The 27,461-nt window shown below is 38.0% G+C and overlaps 1 protein-coding gene and 1 non-coding gene across 24 annotated transcripts in view; both read left to right on the top strand.

The window, feature by feature from the left end:
• The window catches only part of msi2b (musashi RNA-binding protein 2b), a 231,443-nt gene that overhangs the window by 26,891 nt on the left and 177,091 nt on the right, over positions 1–27,461 (top strand). The window lies entirely within an intron of this gene.
• trnag-ucc (transfer RNA glycine (anticodon UCC)) lies at positions 14,648–14,719 on the top strand. Its single transcript has one exon. It is a non-coding gene; the product is annotated as a tRNA-Gly (tRNA).

The following is a 27,461-nucleotide window of genomic DNA, read 5'->3' as shown; positions in this document are numbered from 1 at the left end:
AGCAGCCCTTTTGACATGTGAATGTGCTCCAATAAGTGTACATTTTACTCAGTGAAGTGACAACACCACTTCATAGGTTGCTAAGTTAATTTTTTTCTTAGTGTTAGAAATTTGTCTGAAAGAGCTTATATACACAGCTTGACTTCGGTGTCTTTCTCAGTGTTTAGTGGTTAACCTCAGGGATGTATTTCAGGGAAGGTTTGTAGGAAATTTGCCACAGATATAATTGAAAGCAGCTTTTCCATGTTCAGATTAAAAAAGAAGATGGGGTGGGTGGATGGGGAATTGGACAGTGAGGGAATCGTAGCAGGATACTGATGTACAGAAAAGTTAGAAAAAGAACAAAGTGATGTAAATTTATATGTAAATTGACAGCCACAGCATTTATTTTCTTTCAGCATGGGTGAGACCCTAGATTGTGCCATGTTCTCACTGCTGTGAAATAATACACTGCAGCAGTTTAGAAATCATTGCTCATTCCTTTAGAGCTCTTTCACATGGTCCCGCAGAAAATTAAGAAATGTATTGCTGCCTTTTCCAGTGACTGGAATGAAAAACGGGGATCTGTACGGGCGCAGAAGGCTTTCTTGACTCTCTGTTTGTCAAATTATCTCTGGTACGTGCTGTCCAACCCCCCCCTTGCTTGCGTTGATTCTTAACCTGTCTCTACAGCCCCAGATATAAAAAAGCTATTACAAAGAGGTAAGTGGCTTTTTTTCAGGTATCCCTGAATATCAGGATTCCTGAACTATTTCTTGACTGTTTAATCCGGTTCTCTTTCATGGGCCTTGTTACTACTGTAATATCAAAATTAAAATCATAACTTGAAATATGAATGCAGCCATGTAGGAGAACCACATTGGGTGATGCTGTTTGTGTGACTTGCGTTCATACTCCCTAATTAATGTTTTCTCCTTTGTTTACTGAATACTTTAATCTGAGTATTCCTGTTGGTGGTATTAGTGCTGGAGCCAGAAGTATTCCAAGGGCAGACTAATAATGCAGGGTACTTTCCTGCACAGAACAGGTGTTTTTTTGCATTTGTGTCTGTAAATTCAGAAACTATTTTGATTGGTTTCTGTGCAGTCTTTCATTTTATCTGTGGTTGAAAATGTGGAAGTAATTATAGATGGTAGCAAAGAAGCCCACTGCTGTTCACTTTGGGAGTGGTTTAGGTATTCAGAGACCTTAGAAAGGTCTGGCTTGCTTTAAAACTATGATATTGCAACCTTTATCCCTATATCAATAACACTTGATAAAATATAAATTCATCCTGCAAATCATAAATAACTTAATCTCTGTATTTTACTAAATTAATTGGCTAAGCATTCTTGACAAGTTTTCTAGCTGTCAGGAAAAAAGTAACAATATAATAGTCAAAATACAGACAGTCTGATAGACACAGATTGAGTGCGGTACTGTTTTCTTGCATGTTTGTTTTTGCTTCAATAGTTTTTTTTCTTGTCAGTTGTCATATTTATTGCTTCAAAGTGAAAATTGTGCCTTGAAGTGGGTAACAGACGGTAGCACGGGGCAGGAGAAACTGGCGTTTTGTTTTTATTTTGTGGAAATTGCACTTCGTCAAGAGGGGCCTGGCTTTTACTGCGAGTTCGATCACAGCACTAAAGCCTAATAGAGCTCCCCACTTCAAAGACTGCCTTGCTGGGCCTCCTCCTCAATCAGACAGCACCAGGAAGATTAAAGCAGCCCAAGATTAATCAGGTTTGATTAGCCTGACTCAGTCCTCCAGCTGTTCATGGCTACAAGTCGGCAAGGAGTTGTTGTTCCGGCGGGGGGGAAGGGGTGGGCTGAAAACACCAACTAAAAATCGGCACCCTTCAGAAAAAGCTGTGCAGATGTGCTTCTCATTGCTAGTTCTGGGCACCCATTTAAAAACAAAATCTTTAAAATTCTGTGGGGAAAATCTATATACAGGTGACATGCAATGAATAATTGCTACAGTTTAGTTCTGAGGACATGGAATTTATTTATATTTAGTGTAAAGGAGTGATGTTTTAAACATGTAGTTGGTACCTAGGATAGAAGTGTGAAACTACTGTAGTGGGTTAAACTAGACTGAGGAGGAAGTATTGTGTTCAGAGAAGCTCCTTTTTCTAATGGAATATTCTGCATTCCTTTTTTATTTATCCTTACTGTTTTAGGAGAGGCCAGTAGAACAGCAACATGCTCCATTTATATTGACTAGTAATTGTTGGAGAAGCAATAGAATATTGCTGATCTTCTAGTTAGTTTGTCAACCACCGTCTTCCTTAGTTTTATACCAACACTGGGGCAGGTGGGTAATGCTTTTCCCATGGTTAATACTGCGAGGAAACTGGATCTTGCGGCAATTGCAGACCTTAAGCACAGTATAATCAGTCAATTAATCCTCTGGATTCAGGTTACTGTGCATCAAGTGAAGCACTGCTTGCACTGAATTGGAAGAAAAGAGACAGAAATTTCAAAATGTTTAGATAGCTGGCTTAAATTTCATTAATTGCTCATCTCACTCCTGTGGAATGTACTCCAAGTGAGAGTATTTTAGAATAGTTACAGTAGTTTATAGCAATTTAGATGCAGTGATCTTGCATCTTACAATAAATAGCTTACAGTGTTAGGTATTGGGGAAAAGTGTAGAAAGACAGTGTTCTGTGCCAGAAACGATCAGGGTGGCCAGAAGGCTGCGAGGTCAGAAACTCTGCCCCTTAGTTGGCATGTTGCTGCAAAGCCCTGGAGATGTGGAAGAGATGTTGTGTACATTGAGAGGCTGCGTGTCGAGGTGTGACCTATCCTGATGGTTTACACAGCCTCTGGGACCTCAGAGGGAGTGAGAGACACAGAGGAAGTCTGGGGTTTCTAATGCTCTGTCAATTTGTTTTAGTCTCTCACAAAGGGGTTGAAAGTCCTGTAGCCCCATTCAGAAAAGTTCCAATTTGCTGCTCATTAATCCATCTTAAGGTATTAAATGTTGGTGATTTTTAAAAAAATTCCTTTTATGTTTTATATCTGTTTATCTACTCCTCTCTCTGCAGTGAAACAAAGTCCATGGTTTTAGAAGTTGTGGGTAACTTAATTCCATTTTAATTTGAATTAGGCTTTATTTTGATGGAAAATTAATAGAAATGAAATATTTTTAAAGAGGTCAATGTTATCCAAATTGTTATCCAAATTCCTGAAAAGGGTTTTAACGTTATCGTGGAAGATTGTTTTGATTTTGTTGTATGATAAATGAACACTTGGTTAAGTTTCCAAGTTGAATTGCCTTGTATTGCACAAGTGGGGTTTTAAATAATTCAAGCTTATATCTTATTCCATCTGTTTAAACAGCAGTGGAAATAGTATATGTTTTTGGAGGAAATGCAGATTAGCACAGTTGTTCAATTACAGTTCTGATTCAAAATATGTGCTCGGTATCAGTGTTTAAGGAAATGTAATCAAAACTTTTTTTCCACTGAACAAAAAGTATGTAATTAAATATGATTTTAAAGCCATTTAGCTCTTCTTGAAAAGGTATGTTTAACTTGGATGGTCTTTACAAAAATATTCTAGGTGTGCGCGCACGCATACACACAGCAAAGAAGCAGGGAACAAGCATGATGTAATCATTTCCATTGCCTTTTTAAAGTAGAAATGCTAAGCTATTTTGGGACACAATGGGGGAAAAGTGCAAAGTGGGTTGAAATAATTGAGTGCGTGGGCAGCGTGATATTTTTAAATTGGCCAGTTAATTATTATTTTAAGAAACAGCCTTTTTCTTGCTGTTCATTCTGTGTCTTTATCAGTCTGTCCCAAAGGATTTTAGTAAAAGGACTGGAGGGTATCCCAGAGTTAAAAGTCATTAGAAATGATCAGTCTTAGTGGAAGTTAATAAACACATGGGAGAATATATATTATTCTTTGTGTCGTGCTGTAAAGTGCAACTTCCTTACAAACATTTCCTTTGAGACCCTTTTCATATTATGGCTGTGATCCTTTTCTAAGATATGTGCAAAATCTTATCCAGTTACTTGCGTCCTAGAATTATGCTGCCACAAAACATCTGTTGCTTAACCCTTTTCTGCTTTGGTTAAGAGCTGTAGAAGGAAACTGAGAATAGATTGAACCTAGCTGTATTAATTATAAAGAGTCTGTAAGAGTAAGAGGTGCTTATGGGGACCTCTTTTCCCTTTTTCTTGTTAACACTAATAAATGTTGTATTTGGACATAGTAAAGGCTTTGTTATAAAAAGATGATCTTTGGAAACTAAGTACCAAATCAGTAAAATATTACTGCAAGGGGCATTTTCTGTATACTAATAATTGGTTCTTTGCATTTACAAATGTTTTAAAAGCACATTTTTGCATTTCAGTTCACCTTGCAAAAAATATGCAGTTATCTAACGTACATAATATGACATTGTCCCATTTATTTTCCACCGGGGTGCACTTGGGCTGCTTTGCTGTGGAAGAACAAGCTGCAGTGGTTTGTAAAGGTTTTCTAAGGTCTCTATCTGCTGCCTTATGTCCTGGCCCACAGATGGAAAAAGTTCTAAATTTAGAAGTAGTTTGCTGGTGCACTTGTTTATGCCAGTGGGAGACATTCATACTTCAAACTATTAACATGTTAATGATTACATTAATGAATATAACCTATATTAAGCACCAAAAACAAACAGTAACATAAGCAGATTTGATAAGTTCCAGTCTTTAAAATCCATTGACAGCTCTTGGATCCAGTTAATGTTTTCAACATTGTCAAGGAGATGAACAGATATCAGTTCACTCCAGTTTGTTCTTCGCGTCCCAGTTAGTTATCGGCCTACACTTTCAACCTGCGGCAGTCATCGACTGAATATTCCTTTCCTGCATTGTGAAAAGAGAAAGCTACATCTAGGAGTTGTCTCTGTGCATATTCGAGTATTTTTTCACCCTGAGCAGTAGTACAATAAAAGTGCTTAAAGTGTTTTTTATCTTTAAATGTGTAACAGTCATACAAAGAAGATTATATGCCACTCTGATATGAATTGGTTAATCATCTTTGTCTTTGCCAAGTACGGACAATAGCTAGAAGCGTGGCAGTCCACATAAAAATAGCTCAGACATGGCCCATAGGACACAAGCAGTACCAGGCCTTCAGGAGGATGTGAGATTTTCCTATATAAGGAGTGACTGTGAGGAACTGTTCTGGAAGCTGAGGGTTTGTTCTATTACCAGTAAAGTGCAGGGCTCTGAGGATATCTGCCACAGGTCTGACCTTTAACCTTCTCACCTCTCAGTGACACCACTTAGAAGTGTATACTAGATTTTACAAACATTTAAGGTTTTGTATTTTTTTACATTGGCTACTAAAAGGGACTGTTCTTGCAATTCCCTTTGCTGATATCTGCCTTTTTTAATTTAGAAGTGCCATTTTTTTTTGTTAGCTAATTCGGTGTATGATGTTAAACCTGCAACTGTACAGGGAGGACGATGTTGGCTAATGATTCCTCCTACCCACCCAAGCTTTGAACCACTCATCTTTTACCACATCACAAGCACCACTGTCTCGTACCAGAAGCTCACTGCAGGAGCCAGCGAGAGTGTGAGGTTTACCTTTGGTGGCCCGTGTGTGTGTGTGTGTGTGTGTGTGTGTGTGTGTGAGTAGGGTCATAGTTGGTTAACAGCATGGCCCCTTGGTCAAACCCATGAGCACCTAACGTGTGCTCAGGTGAGCACCTTTACTAAATGCGCCAATATGGCTGATTTTTAACAAAATCACTGCCATGTTTATGTTGCATGTTTATGTTTATCTTTGTTTTCTTAATTGAAAACACATTGCCATAAAGAGTATTCGTAATAGTTTTTGTGGGTGATTATATTTATCTTCAGAGCTAGAATGCGATTGTTTTGAGTAAGCTGTGGCTGCTAAAGTTACAGATGGACCTCAGTGAAGAACAATCGCCATTATTCCTAATTCCCTGTACAACAGTGTTTCACAAACCTGGTTCTGGAGTAGCTCTGAGACTTTTGATTTTGATATCTTATGGGCTGAATAACTTTAGTTAACTGTTTTACCCAGTTGATTTTAACCATTTTCTGCACTCTGGTCTTGGTTTAAAAAATATTTCGTGTATTATTTCCAAGAAATGTAGCAGACATATGTATATCTATTTCAACTAAGTCTAGAATTGTTGCTTTCCTTCAGTTTTCTGAATGGATCCTAATTGTATATCAGTTAATGAAGAACGACCATGTCAAACATTCCCATCAAAACCTCCTTGCTATTTAACCAATTTGTTCATTAAATTTAACCAATAATCGGCCATTAAAAAATAAGCCTGGGTTGGAGGAGTTCAGACACTGGGTTCATTTTAATTTCTAAACTCAAAAACTCCTAAAGAAAAATTCAAGTAATATGATTACGTATTCAACTTCTAAGTATCATTAGGAAAGAGTTGGCTAGAAAACTTGGAAGACACAGGGGTACTTCAGAAGATGATTGGGTAAAGCTGCTTTATAGTGTTGCTAGACCTTTTAACACTTTGATGTAGCATGCTGGTGTGAATTGCAGTGAGCCAGTAGCCGTACGAAGAGTAGTTTGCATTCCCTGGTTTGACCTTGATCACATGGTTTTCTTCAGTGTGATTGCTGATATTTCTGTCTGCCTGAAAAGAAAGAGCGCAAGTGGCTGGGTGTGAACACTGTAACGTGCTACTACAGGTGATAAGGATTTAGCTCCACATCATACATGGTAATTTGGAGTGCTGTTATTCGATGAATTTGAACATTGTGAGGTTAAAATTCATCAGATAACATGGTTCAAATGTTCAGAAAAACAGGCATTTACTCACTTTGATTAATTTTCTTGTGTTTTTGACAAACGTGTTTTAGAGGTTATACTTGAATTTAGAAGGGCAGCGCTGTAATTCTTGATTTAAATCTGACTTTTGCAATTCATTTCTTTTGGGTAGTAACTGGAGGCTTGGTACGTTAGATGGAGGATGAGGGTCAAGTTGGTTTAACGGGTATTTCACTGTGAAATTAAATAAAGCAAGAATGCTTGAAAATGTCAGACAATCACCATGTTAAAACTTCTCTTTCTGGCACCACTAATGATGCATACTCGTTTAAAATCTGCATTGCCTTCCTTTGTATGATAGATCTTTTTCGTGCATTCATCAGATATTTTACAACAGGGCCGTCTTTAGTGAATTATGCTGAAGGGAGCAAAAATAAAAAAAAATGTCAGAGGAGTTATTTATATTGGCCTGACAATGGCAATAAATTCAAAATATGCCAAAGTTTTTTTAGCACTAGTAATGTCTTGTAGCTGAAGTGAGGATTTTATACAGGCGGAGCTAGGTCGATACTCATGGAGGTTTCTGAAAAGAGCCAGAGAAGCCATAATCAGTTTTCACTTAAAAAATGGATGAAACTAAAACCTAAAAAGATACTCTGGGCATACCTGGCTGCAATTTGGTTTGTCATTTGTTAAAATACATATATTTTACACACTTGGGATGACTGAGAGCTAGTAAAAAAAGGCTTATCTTTCCCAGACTGGAACAGTTTTACAAGATAAAAACCTGAAATCTGACATGAAAGAAAAAATCTAATTAAAATATTGTAGTGTCTTATATAGTTTCATCTAAGGCAACTGTAAGACAGTTTGATGTAAATTATTCTTGATATGCAACAAGTGTCTGTTAAGAAATGTTTTGAGTCAGATTAGCAGTGCTTCAAAGTAGAATAAATCTAATCTCTGTCTTCATTGAATGTTGAATGCTTTATGAAAAGATAAACTTGAATAATTGTTTGTTTTAAGAAATGGTTTTGGTGACTTAACATTTTTTGAAAAGGGAAAGTTCAAATTCCTCTCCTTCAGCCTTCCTGGGGTGTTTCGGTCTTGCTATTTCTCAGTTCACAACGGTTAAGACTGTTGAGAATGCAATAACTGCACACTTAAGTCATATGTTCCAAATCTAATTGAATGCCTTGCAAATTGTGAAGAGATCATCAGAACAATTTTTTAAAAATCCTTCATAAATAACGAAGAACATGTAAAAAATCAGTTGGACAGTTGAAAATGGCAATGTAGGAACAATCAGATGTGTGTAAATACCACAGATTATTATTGACAATTACCAGATGAAACCTAAGATATCAAGTATCAGAGTTTACTTTTAGCATTTTTATTAGATCAATTTACAAGCAAGTATAAAAGGGTTTTACCATGATATTCATTGTAAATTAAATGTTCTGCTTGCATTTCAAGCTAAATTTTATGTAAGTTCACCTTTGCTCCTAGGTGCAGAACTAGGTCAGAACCTAGGACAGAACTATAGGCCTATATAGTACATCTCTCCAGGAATTGTTATCAGGAGAATTGAAAATTCTAAGCATTTGTAATTAATTATCCCGTCAATGAATCCACTGGATTAGGGTTAGTGTGCACTGTATTAACTGAAGTACAGACTTTTAAAATGTTTTTCTTTAATGGCTGGTATAGTGACTTTAGCAAAATAGCACTTAAAAAGTCCTTTGCAATAAGCATTTTTTCGTTGTTGTTCCAGGAAGCAGCAGGAAGAATTTGATCTTTATTTAAATCCCTAAATTATAGTGTATTAAAAATGCATGGATAGGAGTTTAAAAGCTACGAGAGAAGCAGTCTTCTGCTCCGGCTGCCCTGTGATGTGTAATTTGTGCAAATGCTGGCGATGTCTTTGAGCAAGTTAGAACTGAACTGCTGTTGTTTTTGTGGTTCTAATGCTTATGTGACTTTGACAGCTATTTGTTTATTATTTGGTTTGGCAGAATGTTCTTTCTTGAAATTGGTGTAGTTTTTATCATAACACGTGAAGGTTCACTTATCTAACTTGCACTGGGAAAGGTTTTCATTGAACACTGATTATTAATTATGAACAGGGTTGCCTACTGTATGCAAAGTGATTTTGCTTTTCCTAAAGTGTAGAATGATTGCACCGAAGGCTATAGTACACACAGATGCAAATGGGTGAAAATGCCTGTTGCTAAATACACAGGTATGCAGACACATGTAAAATGGTTCTACAGTCTGGCACACACAGAGTTAAGATTGACAAACAACTTGTCCTTCAGCTCAGGAGATGATGTCCTTTTGGAGGCGTTGACATGTTGGCGCCTGGCTAGGGACAGGGGCAGGCTAGCCTAGCAGTAGCATGCTGTTTCCTGGGTAGCATTTCACTGCTATCTCTAGGCTGTGTTAGGCCTGGACACTGCAATTTCCTGACCCTGTCGGTGCTTCCAGGCAGCAAAACGCAACCCAGTGTGATAGAAACTCAATATGCCCGTCACTGCCACTTTCTTCACGCTGCTCTACAGAAAGCTAACAGGCTTTCAGTGGACTCCCTCCTCCCTCCTCCTTCCCTTAAGAGGTGGGGGGGGGCTGTGTCTGGGCCTCATGCAGTCTGAAATGAGGAATCCGAGATTGTTTGTTCTGTGTTTTCTTTCTTGAACTCAATTAACATTTATATTGGAGTTGAAGGTGCTGGAAGTCCTTCTCTGCAGGAGTAACACTGCTTCCAATATAAAGACTTTAGGCTGTGGTTTCCATTTGTATATAATAATTATATGCATTGTATATTACTTTGTTTTTTCTTTTTAATACTTTAATTCTTGTCCTAGCATTTTAGTTGCAACTCTCGTACCATGGTAGAGTATGATATGGTTATATAATCTAATTTCATTGCTATTTCATTTCTGTTGTATATTTTATTCAACCATTTTTTCAGAACTCCCAGACTTATAACATAGTCTTAGAAGGCCCATGTATTGGGCGCTATTTTTCACTTAAACACATTTTGCACTTCTTGCAGTAGCTGCTGGTGTGAGCTTCCATACTCTCTGAATTGCACAGGACCTGCTGAAGGTTACAATTTCTAGAGATATCAGTGAAACGCAACAGATGCCATTTGCAACACCTGGCCTACATAACTGAGAAACTGACTTGTCTGTTTGTGACAGCAGACTCCGTTGAAGTCCTTTCAAGAGCTATCTTTGGTTTGGGGTGGGTGGGGTACAGACAACAGTCAAAAGAAATCTTTCATTTTCAGGAATGTAGAGCTTTTTATATACAAACAAACCAAACAAAGTATATTGGTATATGCTTTTACTGAAGAAGTATTCTTACTGATGTGTGCTGTTGGGGCGTCTGTGAAAGCCAATGAAGCATTCAGTACCTTGATAATAAATAACAGTCTTGTCAATAGTACTTATAGACAACAATGGACCCCCAGGCCTGTTTCTTGGCAGCTGAAAGAACGGGTGCTGAGAAAATGTTTTCAGTAAATATTCCCAGGAAAAAGAGGAATTTTCAATGCTTATGTTATTCAGAGAGTTTTACTCACTTCACTGCTAAGAGCTTTGCTGTCTCCCAGTTCATGTTTTGTTCACTCACACCTGTTGGCACTGTGCTGCTTACCTTAGTCTTAAATAGACTAAACAGGCACAAAGCTTATAATTAAAATTCTCAGACACAGGTGTACCCAAAATATATACCTAAGTCCTGGTGCCCTTCGTTATTGAATTATTTTGCTTGCACCAACACTGTTTACAACTGTGTTAACACAAGGACATGGGTAAAACTAGATGGCAGGATATATGGTAGTTTTTGAAACGCAAGTAGATGTGTTGTGGTACTAATACTAAGTGTGAAATGAATGCACAGAAGCTGTTAAGAGACCAAATTCATTCCTCACAAGTTCATACATAGTGCAGCCTAGTACAAGATTAAATTCCTGCCCTCCTCCTTTTGTAATGGCTGTTTACTGTACAGGTGTGCTGTGAGCTGACAGGAAGAGTGTGTGTGGTTCAGACTAGGCAGGTCTGTGTTGTGGGCTGGTTTTTTGCTTGTTGAACATTATAATTGCTGTGGGGGTCCTGATGACGTCAGGAGCCGTTGAAGGAGTTCCCAGTTTTAATAAGATGTGTGCACAGACACTAAATTCTCAAAGATTGGAATGCTGCACAGACACACACAGAGAGGCATAAGAATTTGTTATAGCTGTGTTTGCATTTCTTAAGGCAGGCTTCGCATGTGCAGTGAAACTTACAGGAAGCTTGGATTTCTATTCATAAATGACCTATTGCAGATGAAAAGAAAATGCATTTTGCGTTAGGAGGCAAACATAAAAAGTGGGTCATATCCTTTTCATCTTTTATCTTCCAAGATTTCTCCTTTTTTATATGATTTGGTAAAACAAGTGGTGTAAATATTAACACAGACACCGACTCCAGTCTGCAGCACAACACACATTAAGGAGGTCTTCAGGACAGCAGTTCCGTCTTCTTAAATTAATGCAGTAGATAACATTGATCATTTACTGTACTTGGTGTTAAATGTGGACTAGCTTTGACATACTGAGACAACTCCTGCAAAATGAAATGGTCACTAAAGAAAAGCACCCTCTTCTAGGTCACATTTGTACATGGTCCACACGTTCCTTGTAACCATGATAATGTCTTCATCCCCATGTGGACAAAAGGAGTATAAAGCAAGAGGTGGAAGCTATGTACAGTACCTTTGTTTGGCCTTCGTTTGCTGCATATTTGACAACGAAAGCTCTGCCTGCAGTCACTACTTGGAGAACAGTTACTCTGTGCACACACAAACCTCACAAGAATCGTGCCAACCACCCCACATCATGCAAAACTAACAGCAGTCTGCCCTTTTAGCTATGGGTCTGTGCAGACCTCTTCTTCCTTGTCAGCGAACCGCATTGTTTTGCTTTTCTGAAAGAAAAAACAACTCAAGCAAGCTAAGAGGTTTTGGCAGTGCTCGTTTGGGAGGGTTAATGAATCCATCGTATTGTATTTTGGTTTAGTGAAGCATTCACACCCTTCAGGTAAAGCACTCTTTCACTGCTGAAAACAGTGCTCTCTGCCTACCTCCTTTCCTTGTCCAGGAAATCCAAAACCATTCCTGTTATACAGTTGTCTAATCCATTTGAAGTTCCACAAACAACAGGCTTGAACTGAATTTTACTGAAGCAGAAAAAATGTATAATTGTTTTAACTTCACATATATTTTATGAAAATTTGCTCTGCACCGACTTGGAAATGTCCATTTTTTGTATTGGCCTGTATAATAGTCCCCAGTTCATCAAAGCTCCAGTGAATGAAACTGCCATGCTTTGTGCGTCCTGATTCGGGGACTGGTGATAGTTAAAGAATCTGGTATTCCCCCCGTTTGATTAAATGAGTGCTTCCTTTCTCTGTACATGTTGACAACCCCATCTTTCTCGTTAGTTGAGAAGATGTTGGAAAATTGCGAACAACCAAAACAGAAATGAAGATGCCACCTCAAGTATGTTTTAGTTTAGCACAAGGGTGGACTTGGTTGTAAATTGGAATAGACTAAACACTAGCTTGAGACCACTGTAATTAAGCCATTTCTAAGAACAATAATAATATGTGCTTACACTTATATAGCGCTTTACTGGACTCTCTGCTCAAAGCACTTTACAGGTAATGGGGACCCCCACCACCACCAATGTGTGGCATCCACCTGGATGATGCGACAGCAGCCATAGTGCGCCAGAACACTTACCACACAGCAGCTATCAGTGAGGATGAGAGCAGAGTAATGAAGCAATAAAAATGTTTCTTGATGGTTTAGCATAATTGCAAAGGTTTTAATGTAAAAAAAAAAAATCACAATTTTTTACAAAACATTCTTATTCAGTCAGCAAGGATCAATGTGCAGGTATATTTGGTATTGTTTATACTGTAGGTTCACTGTGCATCATTAACCCCCTGTTGCCTAGAACGATTTTCTCTATATCTTGTTCCACTTGTGCTCTTAAGAAAACAAAACTAGGACTGCAATAATGTTGGTTTAAAGCTCAGACTCTTGTATCTACGTGAGTTTTCTAATAAAATGGGTAGTTTGGATGGACACTTGATTCTTTTTATCTGGATTCCACATTCCAGGAACAAAAGTAGATCTAGTGTTTTACCAGTAATTTGGGATTGAAGCAGAAGTGTATAATAAGTAATTTAATAATCCTTAAAGCAATGAGGCAAATTAAATAAGAAATACAACTGTATGAAAGTTTTTTGACTGCTCAGAATCTTTTAGTCAGTGATGTATTACCAGCACAAAGGTTGTTTAAGTCATTGTAGACTCCAGGTGACCCCTACACAGTAGGAATAGCTAGTGTTGAATCTTTCACCATGCTGATGTAAGAAAAGCCACTGCAGGTGTATATATATGCACAGAAAAAAAATATTGCAACTCCATGTTACAGAGCGTACGTGAACTTGAGTAGATGTAATTTTTATTCTGTCTTAAAATTCTTCCATCTAAAAGGTTAGTAGAAATTGAGTTTATTTTACTAAAACACAAAATACTGAGTTATATGTCAGAATTTTTTTTAATTGTTCCTAAAAACATGTAATTACCAAGGGTTTTCTTTTGGCAGCTAACTAGGTATACTGTCAGAAGGTTGAGAGGCTAAGTGATTATTATTATAGAACTTTAGGAAAAAAAAATCTATTTGGAAAAATTTAAATAGAGCTTGATTAAAGTGTTAAGTGCTTGGTAGAGAATTGTCCCAAAAGGTACCCTTCTCGTCGCTTCGGAAGCTGCGCTGCACAGAGCTGCATGGGCAATCTGCCGTGCCCTCATTTCATCTGATTTGCATGCTAGAGAGAATTAGGTAATTGGCATTTATGCAGAACAAAAGAGGATGTGCTCTTGGAGAAAAGGGGTTTTCAAGTAGAACCAAATGCATATAGTGTAGAGGCTTTATACAGCACTGTGTGTTCCTTCATTGGGAGTAGAATGGGCTGTGCCTTGGCAATAGAAATTGAGAGAAAAGATCTTTTCTGCAGTTACTTGGTTAGATGGCATCCGACTTATTAGTATGTGTACAAAGTCATGTGTAAGCTTGAATGTGTGTGTGTATGTCTTAAGCATATCTGTATATGTATGTTGTTTCTTTGTTGTTTTGTCTTCTAAATGATTCATATCTCATTTTAGCTCTCTTGTTACATGACCACAAAGGGTGAAGATCCGTAGTAGTCTTCTGAAATCTTTAAGCCGTTCTATATCCATTTGAACCATGCTTTTATAAGAGTCATTTTTTGTAATTATGGAGTGCACTAATCCAAGACGGGGACAGTGTCTCTGCTCAATAATGGGTGCTATTAGCCTTGTTGGTTTATGCTACAGAGAGAAGAGGGGTGATGGTGGTATGCCCAGCAATGCACTCGAAATCAGTTTGAACAGGCGGTTATCTGTCTGTGGCAGAGTTACTGATGTTTGCTCTGTCAACCTATTGGTCCATGTGTTTCCTCGTTTAGTTTTATTAATTAAAGAATATGAAGTCTGTTTGAGCTTAAATATTTCTAGAACTAAATATTTTTTCTGCTGATATCAGAGTGAAACAGATGTTAAGTGAGAGCAAAAGAAAATTTGAACTGCAAGTTCATTTTTATTCTGTTTTCTCTGGGTGCCTTAATGTTGCTATTAATATTCATTCTGGAGAGGCATGTTATTTTGATATGTGTCCATTATCTTGAACTCTCCTGATTTGTATTCCTTCTAAAGAATCTTAGCAAGAGCAGAGGTTTTAGAGAACACTGTTCTTTCAGGGATCTGTGTGTCTGGCCATTGTTTTAAGTGGAGGAAATCATATTATAAATGCATTGCGTTGATGGTATAGTGGTGAGCATAGCTGCCTTCCAAGCAGTTGACCCGGGTTCGATTCCCGGCCACTGCATCGCCAAACGTTTGCTGGGCAGTGCGGTGGCTCTGTGGCTGAAAGGTTACCAGTTCGTATCTTGCGGCTGTTAACCCCCACTGCTCCAGGGGTGCCGTATAAATGGCTGATACAAGAAATATACTTGAAATACAGGAAATTGTATATGGCCAATAAAGTGATCTTATCTTAATTACCTAGCATTTTAGCTACTTGAAAAAGTTATTTTGAAAAACTTGTGTAGGGATGCAAGTAATTCTTATTCCTGTATCTCAATGATTATATTTTAAATGCCATTTTTTATGGGGGAGAGTGTTGTGCTATGTTCTCGCGTCTCGCCCTTTAAATTTCCATCATTCTTGCTTTACTTTTTACTTATGTATTGTTGATGTGAACCTATTTACAGGCATCTACCACTATCTTATTTATGTTGTACCCTATTTCAAACTTTTTTCATTCCCAGAGGTATTAGGCATTTGGCTGTGGGCACTTTGCCTTTTAAAGCAGAAGATTGGCACATATTTCAGCCCAGTACCATGTTAAACTATGGAAATTGCCCTGCCTTTCTCCTTGTGGTTGCTGTACCTTTTGCTCCTAGGCTCAGCGCTGCAGTTGTGCATCATCAAGCACACAGGAGATACAATCTCATCCTTCCCCCTCTTCAGTCTCACTAACTTGAACTCCAGGCTGGGCAAGCTCAGAGTTTAGTGATTTAGGGCTATCCGTTGTGTATCTCAAAATGTTTCATGTTAAATAACATGCATTTAAAAAAAAATTGTTAAATACACAAAGTGTTTTCTACTGAAGATACTACACTTATAATGGATGTGAAATAAGTGTTTATTGTTGTCATTCAGAAAATAACAGAATGACTCTTAAGAGTAAAGAAACACTGTGGGTAGCCTCCTGTTTGTGTTTATACAGAATTATACAGAGGGCCATTTATGTTCATAGGTCCTATGCACACAGAACAGACTTCTCAGCTCTAGAGTAAGGTGAAGTGTTGAAGGATAACACAATGGTCTTATTTTTTCAGTGCAAATAAAGTCAAGCTTCTACTGACGTCTGGAGGGCGGGGGGCAAGCCCATTTCTAGAAAATGAAAGTAAATTATTTTTTTTTGCAACGGGTGGGTTGTCAAATCTGGGTTTGTGGTCAGAACCTGGTTTATAGAGAAAACATTCAGACCTCAGAACCACAGTGAAGCAATGATAGGTCACACCAGAACACACAGGCCAGGCAATGTGGTCTGGAGGCGATTTATTATTCACTTAACAGGAGCCGATGACCCTGGGCAAAATGCTTGTGGCTCTGGAGGAATCACTCGTATCAGCAGACTTTATTCCTTTATTAGCTTTGTACAGTTTTCAGTATATTTTGTATTATAGAGTGAGGTTGCATTTGCACCATGGGGAAAAAAACTAAAGTGTGGGTTATATTTACCAACTCTCCTGTTTTCTTGACTGAATCAAATGAGGAATATGCTCAGCGAACTTTGAAGCAGTATACGTACTGTATGAATTTAGAGAGCCACCTGGATGAAGTAAAGGGGAACCAAATGGCATAATTATAAAAAATATTCATAGTATTTGGTTATGATTTTTCTGAGATTGAATTGGGGTGGTACCCAAAGACAATAGTACCTGCTGAGTCATTCTTTGTTGCTTCACTAAGTTTGCTTGCATAAGTTTGTTTAACATTTGTCACTAGATGTAGAATTTGTGTTCTGAAGCTTAGCAGCATTTTAAACAGTCAACTGTAGGAAAAAGTATGTTTTCTAACATTTAAAATAGTCTCTTTTCCAAATGCTTAACCACATAATATTATACCAGGCAATAGAACTTTGTGTCAAGTATCTAGCCAGGTGACTCTGACTTTCCCCAGATTAAAGCACACTCTTGGTGCATGTGGGTAGTATGAGCACTTATTTCTTTTACATCATTTCAGTGAAGACTGAGGTAGCCACAAGCTGTTTTTCTAATTTCAAAGATGAGAGAACAGAAGATCTGCTATCATACAAAAGCCAAATCTTTTTTTCTTTTTTCCCCCCTCCATGTCATAGAGCAGTAGCTTTATTCTCTTTTCTAGGAGAAGAGAAAGCTTTATAGCTTTATACAGTGTTCTTTGAGATTTTATTGAATTTTCTGGGGACAGAACAAGTATATTACCACACCGATGGAATACTCCAACAATATTGTTACTGAGCCTAGAGGGATGAAGCTTCGATAAGAGCTTTAAAGCCCCAGTGTCCCACAAACACATTCAGCTTTTTACACTTCAAACAAAGTCCCCTGGTATCTTTTAATGCTCTCATCCACAAATAAGGCAGCCTGGTCCTCTAATATGTTGATACTTCTATTTAAATTAATTTTAAATTGAATTGATTTAATTCTATCACTAAAGTTTTATTCTGAGAAAAGTGGTGGTGCTGTTAATGTATGCTGGGAATTACAAGACAACTGTTTGTGACTTCTAATCAAGATTAGTGAAAATAATACCATCGCTGAAAGTTAGCTCTTTATGTTAAAGTTGGAATAATCAGGGCGTTTGAATTTCAAAGTCATTGTCAGTGGTGTGTACTTGTTGCACGCTAAAAGGATGCGTGTATTTTTTATAAATGATTTTTTTCATTTCCAGAAGCACAACAATTTATTTAAAGCCACAAAATCTTAAAATTATTCTGAAAAGGAATAATAAAAGGAATTAATAAAAAGAATAAAGGAAAAGGAATTTTTGAATTGTTGAAAAGGAATCTGAGAAACTGCAACCAAACAGAATTTCTAACAAGAACTCCAAGGTATTTGTTTATGTGCATCTTGGTTCTTTCTTATTATCACATAGTAAATAATAGGTTTCAGTTTTTTTGCTAGCTTTCCTCTTTCATTCTCAAAACGAAGGCTAGACATAACCACTCCTTACCCCCTAATCTTACAGTAGGCTGTTATGATCTCCTTGAGAGGTGATGCAATGTCAAATGAAGTTGATGTTTTCTCTTAAAGCACACATATACAAATAGAACCAAAACAAATGCGATTCATGTAAGCCACTAATATCAAGAAAAAAAAGCCTTGAAAGACTGCATGACTGCTTTGCAAAATAAAGAACCAAACTGCTAAATTATGGCAGCTGTCATGAAGAGATTGCTAAGTGACCAGCTTGGATAATCATAGTGAGCCCATGTACATTTAGCAAGAATATGCTTTCCTTGGTTAATTACTTAGCAGCTGCTCCTTGATCCAAGCATATTGCCACCACAAGGAGTCAAAAGAAAACTGAATGGCTTGGTAACTTCTTCCACACTCCCATGGCTTGCTCACTAAGGACAAGTAATAGTCATTTATTTTATGTATTACTTTAATTTAACATTGTTTTCCTGCTCCTTCTCGTTAGCACAACACTAAAGTCTCAACCATTATTAAAATTACATTTACTGTTTGGTATTACTGTACAATAAGGAACTAAATTTAATGTTCTAGCGTTTGCTCTCTTTCATGCTAGTTTACATAACTAGCCTGCTACAGACAGTGATCTCTTGGTTAACTCTAATATTCAGAGTTTACTTTATAATATGTTTTAGATTATTGGAAAGCCACTGGAATACAATACCAGCAGATTTCTGTAGGAGGTACAAGTAATTTCTTAAGGCAGATAAAAAGTACTAAGAATCCAGTCTTGAATCTTAGATAACTAAAAATAGTTTTAAAGCAGATATGTCTTGTTAGGTTTAAAGGAATTGCACCAGGGTTATTCAGAATTACATAGCAGGTCATTACCACTTCAGCTGCAGGTGGCCTAAAGTATTTAAAGCTTTTTTGAATGAGGCGAGTCTTGTACAAAAAAAGAAACTTCTAGTTGAACCTTTTTTTATAATGCTTGTAAAAAAATGGAAAGTGTGGAAGAGCATGGTCAAATGCTCGTAAAATGTACCGTGGCAGGAGTCTGTAATGGACAGGCACTGGAGACGGATGTAGTGATGAATTCCTAGCTGCTGTTTGTTTTCAGTGCCTTGTTGGCTGTGCTGTGTTATTGCTCTCTCTCCTCCACCCCTAGAGGAAACCCAGCTGTGCCATTTTTTTTTCCTTTTTGCCTAACTGCACAGCCTCATCCTTAGGGGGGAGTCTGTCATAATAGCCATTGTCATAATTGCAAAGTTAATCCCTAGGATGCCATTTTTCCTTGCCACTTAGCAACAATAGTGTGAGGAAGAGGTTGTGTAAAAAATAATGGCCAGATCTACAGACACTTTATATCGATGACATAGGAAGAGGAATAACAACGACATCAGAGAAAACTTCCTTTGGTCAGACATTTCTTTGAAAATGAAAGGAAAAAAATTCAGTACACTCATCAATAATGTATTAGCAAGATTTCATGAGAAACATAACTGCTGTTGTGTTGAATACTAGCAACAGCAGTAGTGTGACTTATAATTGTCTGCCCAATGGACTGACAGGTTACATCTAAATCAAGGGCTTAAAATCATTGAGATTTCTCACATCTGTTACATTTAAGTGCTGTTCCTTCTGGGATTTGGAGCCCAGTGAATGGTGAGTAACATATGAAATACAGCAGAGAAGATGTAGCAGAGACCACAATGTTATTGTAGGTGTTAAATGTTGCTTGGATAAATAACCTGACTTGGGCAATTATTTACTTTTTGTTAAGGCAATCAATGTTCTCCAATTCCTCTGATAAATAGCCTAATCTCAATGGCTATATATATACAGAGCAAGTCAATATTCCTTATCAATTTAGATTATGCTGCTAAGGAAAGACCTTTTGAAGTGGAGGGAAACAAAATAAGAAAATGTTCATTACATGTCTGACAGCTGTTTCCTGGTTTTTATAAGGGAAAAGGGCACTTCTTTTGTGAAGGAGACCAAAGACCCCAGAAAACAAATTGCTGAACAACTCAAAAACATTTTTGTAGTGTCTATTGTGATGATCTGCTCCATCTCTAAGAACTTAGGGCTTATGTGTACTGGTCTGCATTGATAATACAAAATTCTGCTACATGTACTATGCTTAATATCTTTCTACAAAAAGAAGTTACTTAGAAAAACAAACTAGGATTTAAATGTACTTTACACACAACCTGACAGGTATGTAGTGGAGTTGCAGGGGAACATTGCCTTTTGACTGTCCTGTGATTCAAAGTTCAGTAGACATGTTGAGTACTGGCCATTACTTCACATACCAGGGTAATGCTCGTTAATTTGATTTAAGTGCTGTTTGGCATTTTTGAGGTGGGTAAAGGAGGAAAAACTAGGTCTTGACTGAATTAGGTATACTGACAACTGAATTAGGAGGTAAAAACAAAATGCAAAAATTCTCCAATTAAACTGAAAGGAGGGAGGGTGGTGCAGTGGTTTGCTCAGCCAGTCTGTCCCCTCTAGGTCTTGTTACACATTTTGGTCAATGGGGATTTGAGTCTGGCCCTGTGCAGTTCAGACCACAAGGCCTCTAGTCAGCTATGATTTGGCACGAATGGCTTAAGAGAGAGACTGAATCACCCTTTTCCGAGTTGTTGAGGAGTGAGTGGAAATGTTAGTGTGCATGTGGAAGCCCATGCTTTGCAATGACTCAATAAATGCCAATGAAACTCAAGCCTTTCTTTGTTTTTGAGCCAGTGTTCCAGTCCTTGTGGGATTGTGTTCCATAGGTCTTCTAAGATATGGTTGTAAACGTAAATTTAAATTTGTTCATTTGTATTACCTCTGGTAACTAAAGGCCCTGCATTCTGGAAACTAGGTGATCCTTTTCTACAAGCGTAAACACCACAGAGGAGCAGGACTTTATTACGTATCACTTGTTCTTGTTTTGAATAATCTTAGCTGAATGCTGGAGCAGTTGATTTTAGGATTTCACTGTGTGCGTAATGGGCAGAGCCTGGACATGAAGCTCAGGTGACATCAGGTGGGACATGTTGCCAGCACACCGAACAGGACTGTCTGACCTCCATTCAGCAGGACGTGCGTGTATGTCTGGGCTCTGACACTGGTTTGTTTATGCAAAGAGACCTGCTTTATAGCATGAGTAGTCCTCAAAAGAACATAGATTTGAACTAAAACATGCCTATTTTGGTATTTTGATATTCCAGTATAAAAAAAATTCAGAGATGGCAAAGCTATTATAGTAAAAAAGTCCAGTCATTTTAAAAATGTATACTGCTTCCAGCCTAATAGTGTAAGTAATTTGTTAAGTGCTTATAACTCCCCTGCTAAAGTTTCCAAGATTTTGCCTCAAGCAAGCACTTAATTAGCATATATTAATTTTTCAGCAAGGCTTTGAGGAGCAGTTCTCAATTTTTCTATTCCTTTTCTCCCCTTAATATGAAAATATTCTTTCATTTTCCAAGCTGTAGATCAGGTCAGAAACCTCATTGGAATGCATTGTAGGTTATCTGAGGGAGTGTGGGAGGTGAACTGGGCTCTGTACCTCTGGGGTCCTGTAATAAGCTTTAAGCTGCTTGTATCCATCATAATTGTGGAATAATCTATTGACTATGGGATGAGTATGAGAGACATATAATTATTTTTTAATACAATAATATTCAAAGAAAAAATATAGTAGTTCCTCTATCCACATTGTCAATATTTATTGGTTTTGCTATTGTGCATGTGTTGATCTTTGATATAGCTGAACAGCACTACAGAAATTTATTTTTCCTCATGTCCTTCATAACATTTTAAAAATACAAAGGGATACTGAGCTATTTCATGGCAATAACCCAAGGATCTGGGGATTAATTTGGTATCAGCTGCAGTATAACATAGTTTTGGAAAATTGTCAAGGGCATGTAATTACTTAGTAGCTATGCACACTTCTGGCAAATTAAAAACAGGTGCATGTCAATTCTGAGCAGCGTAATCTCATGAAAATATACCACAGTGCAACATCACAGTACCTTTAGCTAAATGTAAAATACATTTCAGGCCTACCCATAAAAAGAATGGATGTCAGGTAGTCAGGCTAAATGATCTAAATCTAAAAAAGTAATTTCTGAAGGCTAGGTATGCTGACCCTTTTAATCTCTACAAAGTAAGACTTGTGAGACACAGTAGAGCTAGCAGAGAAGTGTGAGGTTCTGACCCTGAGCAGGGTGTCTGACTGGACCTGTGCAGAATTTAGAAATGAAAAGCTGAAGGCATGGTGTTGTGTTTGAAGTTCACCCATATACAAATGTGCTTGACATCTACTGCAGAAATTATTGACCTAATTATTGACTGGGTACACCAGTCACTTAAATTTGTTTCTTTATGATCTGTTTGAGGAATGGGGCTAAACAGGACATGCGATTAACTGCTTTTAAGTTTCAGTAAAATTGAAGAGCATCAGCTGTGAATAATACAGGAGGTTGATTTGGGACAGTATTCCTATCAGACAGATCAATGCCAGCCATCAGCTGGAAACATGCCACCACCGCTCTGAGACAAGGCTACTTTGTCTCCTTCAGTTGATAGGAAAGCTTCCTGATTGGTTGCTGAAGGGAAGGTGGGAGTGTTTGGCATCACTTAGAAGATGAGACAAAATCATGGCCTTCAGTTTTAGATCTTAATTATGAATTCATTAGATCTACCCCTTAACTCTGTCTAAATAAGAATCAGCTTGCTCTGCGTATGCAGCAACTGTTGCTAATTTATTTTTATTTTTTATCTTGGAAATCCTAACCGAAATGGTTTTCCTGTTATTTTCCTTCCTGAGTAGTAGTATGCTCAGTTTGCTTAATTAAATTTTTTCCATGTCTTCGAATACCTTTTGAGTGCATGAGAGAAATTCCCGTGCTACATGGGCTACATGTTATTTTCCCTGATTCATTATTTACTACTTTTCTGTTCTTAGTGATTTTTAATTTGTATTAACAGATGATTTATCTAAACACAAGACACACAAGTAGGAGGTCTGGAATATGCAAACGACACCATGTCTTCTGTGCCCAAAGAATACACAAAACAATTCGCACCGAGTGTTCATAAATGACCTGTTTCTGCTGGCAGGGGATCTTGGGAGAAAAGGTGCCTGACGAGGATGGATTGTTTACTGCACAGATACCTGATATTGTGTGAAAAAAACGTCCATGTGATTTCTACTGTGTGGATTATCCTTTGTTCACCCGGGGATTGTATCCTAGAGCCTGTTCTTTGAGTATCCAGGCAAGTTATTAACACCACGCCAGTAGTTCTTTTTCTGTCTTGGCTTCTTCAAAAAAAAAAACCCAGGGGTCTAGACCTGTTTGTGTAGATTCCCCCTGTTTACATGTACTTTTGCAAGGAAACTACAAAAAAACTTTGGCTCAGTGTTTCACAGTTAAGAACAGGGGGATAAGAGACTTAAAACTTAAAACATTTTACGTAGTTAAATACAAAGTGTGCTGCTTTAACGTGCTGTGGGTGACTTGTTTGAAAAGCCTTCCATTGCATAAATCAGGATCTCATTTGCTTCTGCCTGGCATCCAATAAAGGGTCCTTGCTTTGTACCTATCTGTCAGCTGTTGGTGGTTGTCCTTGTGCAAATTGTTGGTGTAATCTAGAGCTGGAGTGCTTTGGCCTGTCAGTCGGCATTTGCAATAAGCATCTTTGCCTTGCTCATCTACTCACCCTAATTGTATTGTAGTTATCAATTAGAGCTCTATTTATGTACACTAGAGCTGAGATTGGGCCACTTCTTAAAAAGGCAAGGATACTCTTCTCTTATTCTTATAGCTATTTTGCCTTTTCAAATATTTGCACAAAATAAAACACAATGTCTGCTGTTTAGGTGACCATTAGGTTCCACACAGAATTCTGACCAAGCACATTCTGGTGTTTTGGCTTTGGAAAAAATTCACTGTATTGTGTATTTTCATTTAAATAGGAAAATATCTCCTTAACTTTTATTTTCAAGAAAGAATGACAAATCACAGAACTTAATTTTCCATCCCATTCCTAATAGTTAAATTAAGTTAAAACGTCACCTATAGTGAAACCTCAATTGGAATGGCTCTTCTGAGACCAAGATTGTGTTATTGCTCTTCTTGATAGACATGCAAGCTAGCCTTTTAGAAAATAAAAACATTTTCTTGCCATATATGTCCATGTATGTAAACGTGTGGTGGTGCCTCATACCGAGTGGAGTGGCTTAGGTTTTGGAGAGTGTCTGCCGGCCCCAGAGCGGCCTTGGGGTTTTACAGAGTTGGCGTCAATGTAACTAATCAGCTAATCAGCACTCGCAGCCAATCACTGCCACGGCTGTCAATCAAGGTTAGCTGTAGACACAGAGGCACTCTGCATTTGTTGACAAGGCTTGAAAACGCATTCGAATGACTGCATTAATATTCCACATTGCAAATATGTACAAATTGGAGCACTACTGCTAAATATAGAAACTGTGAATAGAATGTGGCGGGCTCTGTTTCCTGTCAGTCAAGGCAGTGACACATGCCTCACATTAACAGAAGTAAAACGCAGTTTCATTTGCAGCATCTGCTGTTAAGAATTATTAGCTGTGCCGGCAGAGGGAAATGGCTTGCTCGAAACTGCAGTTTGGGCGCCCCGTAATCAACCATAGATGTGTGATTTGAGATGATGGGGCTGAGGGAGGCGATGGGGGAGGGGATATTGTGAGTTGCATTATCTCTCTTTAATCAGGGTGAACTAGCTTTGGAAATCATCATGGGAAGCAAAGAGGACTCTTTGATTAAAAAGCATCCTTGTTGCACTACAAGAGTCTCTTGTCATTTACTTATTTCTTTATTTTAGAAAGGGGCCCACGTCAGTCACCTGTAATCAGTGTCAAAAGTTGTCGTCTTAGCTAATCACAGAATATAAATGAGTAAATATAAACATTACAATACAGGCAAGTTGATTATGAACTTGCTGCAAACCAGCGAGTCTTTGCTGTGATGACAGTCGGCAACAGGGAGACCTATTCAGTGTCTGAAGAGGAGGCCAACTGAGCACCTAGGTGGCAGTTGTCCATGTTGACCTAAGCATTGCCTTCTGTATCTTCTAACTTTCCTGTGAAGTAGACCATTCTCTCAATTATTTTTATACGTATTCTCTTGGTAAGCTCTGGTTCAGATGAGCCATGAATTTCTGACTTTCTCAACTTTGTGATAAAGCAGTGTTTTGGGGCAGCATGACGTCTGTTCATCTAATAAAAAGTCTGAAGTCTATCCACTGCCCGAAGGACATAGCTAAAATATAAATTGTCAGCCCTTTTCCATTTCTCCAGCTCTGTAAAGCGGTGGGACATTTCTCCTGAAATCTGCTGCAGGGCTTATGAAATGCATTTGGTATTTTTTTTGTTCTGAACAAATGTTCTGAAATCATGGCTGACGCAATCTTCATCCCATAAAGCACACAGCTGCTCTAGGACAGACAGGGTTAATGATGTCCTTGGAAAGAAGCCTTTACCTAGCAGAGAGTTCTGCGTTTAGAAGCCTTGGATTTCAGTCCATGACGTTCAGCCATGTCAGCTTAGAAAAATGAAAGAAAAACTGCACACTGAGCTCCAGTCTTTCACCTCCCAAAGCAGAAAAGCACAAAGGATCCTGATGAGGCTACTTAACCAAAACTGGGGAAAAAAGTCCATCAATATTTCCCACCATTCCTCTTTTTCCTCTCACTTCTTTATTGTTGGAGGAGTTTGTTTTATCAGCACCTTGCAGCCAGAGTGAAGAGAACTCTGCCCAATACAGAGTCATATAATAGTATCTTTCACCAACAGCCTGACAGCTAACATTCTTAGCTTAGGGGAAAAAATACACGATGCACCAAGAATTATCAAACATAGTCTGTGAAAGATGACAAGGCTAAAATGCCAACATCAGCAGCAGAAGACCTCGCACAGCCTCTAAATAAAAACAAATTGCTTATTTTCCTACATCCAGTGTCATTTTAATTTTTTTCTCTTTCCCTGAAATATTTCCCCCATTATTAGAATGTCCTTACTGATGCCTGTGTACCAATAGTCCAGTGTTCACTATATATGTTGCTGTTTGTTGCAGGTATTGTCAATTGGATAAATTAAGCTACACCTTTTCTTCAAAAAAAAGTATTGCTCACAATGAAATAAATCTCTAAATTGTGGAGAATTGTTTACTGTATACACACATGAATGTACTCTTTTGGCTCTAACATATCCTGGTATCTACCACACCATCTTCTACTGTAACTCTTAACATTGAAATAAATCCATAAATGTTTTTTACTAGGGGTAATTTTTTTCATTCATCCATTATGAGAGAGATGCTTGTTCTTGGTAAACGTATGGGCAGCCCGGAACCTATCCCAGAAACAGAAATGCCCAGCAGTACTGAACCATGTACAGGCCACCAGTCCATCACAGGGTTCATACAAGCATTAAGACTACTTCATCTAGTCTGCATGTCTTTGGATGCTGGGAAGCAGCCAAAGCATACGAATAAAATGCAAACTTCACACAAAAGACATGTCGATTTGTAATCAGACCAAGCACCTGTAGCAGTAGCTACACCGGCCACATCACTGTGTTGCCCTATTTTTTATTTTTGCAAAATTATCTTTTCCCTTCCTCCATTTGTGCTCGTCAAGGTGCATTTGTCAGTTATCTTTTAAGCTAGCTCAGATGTACAAACCCTTAAATTATCTCAGGAGAGATGATGACATTCACCAGAATTATGAAGTCACATGCATTTTTATTGTGCTAAGAGCTGACAAAGGTTTCAGTGCAAGCACGTTTTGCTTGTTCATGCTTGGAGTTGATGATTCCTCAGCCACTTTCTCCTTACCCAAGAGTGGTAGCACTTGGCCAGTCCTTTTCCTAGGAGCTCCTTACCACATTTGACTAGTGGCATAACCTGGATTTGAACCAGCAATCTCCAGGCTACCTGGCACATTCTTCATTCTGAGTAAAACCTTAAATTCAATAAGCCTCTTAGGAACCCTGTTAAATTGTTTTTTAACACCTACCTCTCATCATGGGTTTGTGTGAAAATATCTCCACTGTAATACAGCCACAGCCATTCACATTTACACAAATAATGAGAAGCTCATATATTAATTGCAGGCGCTGAATCTTCAAATCCCTGAGCAATAAGAACAGAAGCTGTTTCTTCTGTTGAAGCATGCTATTACAAGACGCAGCAACTACATCCATAATTTCAACCTCTCAATCACATAGTCCTGAGTAATCATAAAATGAAGTGTCATTGTAGTGTGGCATTATTAATTTTGTCTAAAAGCACAGAGGCTAAATTGTATTTAGAATTTATGATCTAATCGTTCTAAAAATATGCAAATGGAAGTGCAAGGAAAGATCAAAGCTAAGTAATATTTTTTAAAGAAGTATTTAGTGCTGTTTAAGACTTAGATTCGGAATTGATGTGCACAAGATTCTAGTGTAACAAAGCCTGTAGAATGTGTTGTGCTTTCTCAGTTCTTCTCCAGATGGAATGATTATGGTCAACTGATTCCTTAGCTTCTGGTCTTCAGGCTATATAGTCTTGCTAGGATGTATAGAAACCTTTCGAGGTGAATTGGTGGTGAAAAACTCAAGAGCAGCATACTGGTTTGACCCCCTCGTGCCAGAGTAGGATATTGTCCTGCTGAGGCAAAAAGTGTTCCGGTGTCTGAAACGTTCTGTGTATTATCTCTGTCCTTTTGTTAAAGATCTTGACCTTTGAAAATTGTAATTCAAGGTATGAAGACTTTAATTAATTTCTGCACAGATTCGACAAAGGTGTATTTACTGATAGCATGTACAGTATGCATGCTCATTGATTGAGAATCATCTTTGAATGTCCT

Source organism: Atractosteus spatula, chromosome 27 (genome assembly GCF_055471065.1).
Source record: "Atractosteus spatula isolate fAtrSpa1 chromosome 27, fAtrSpa1.hap1, whole genome shotgun sequence".
Lineage (NCBI taxonomy): Eukaryota > Metazoa > Chordata > Actinopteri > Semionotiformes > Lepisosteidae > Atractosteus > Atractosteus spatula.
The sequence above is the reverse complement of the archived record's forward strand: the minus strand, read 5'-3'. Positions and strand labels throughout refer to the sequence as shown.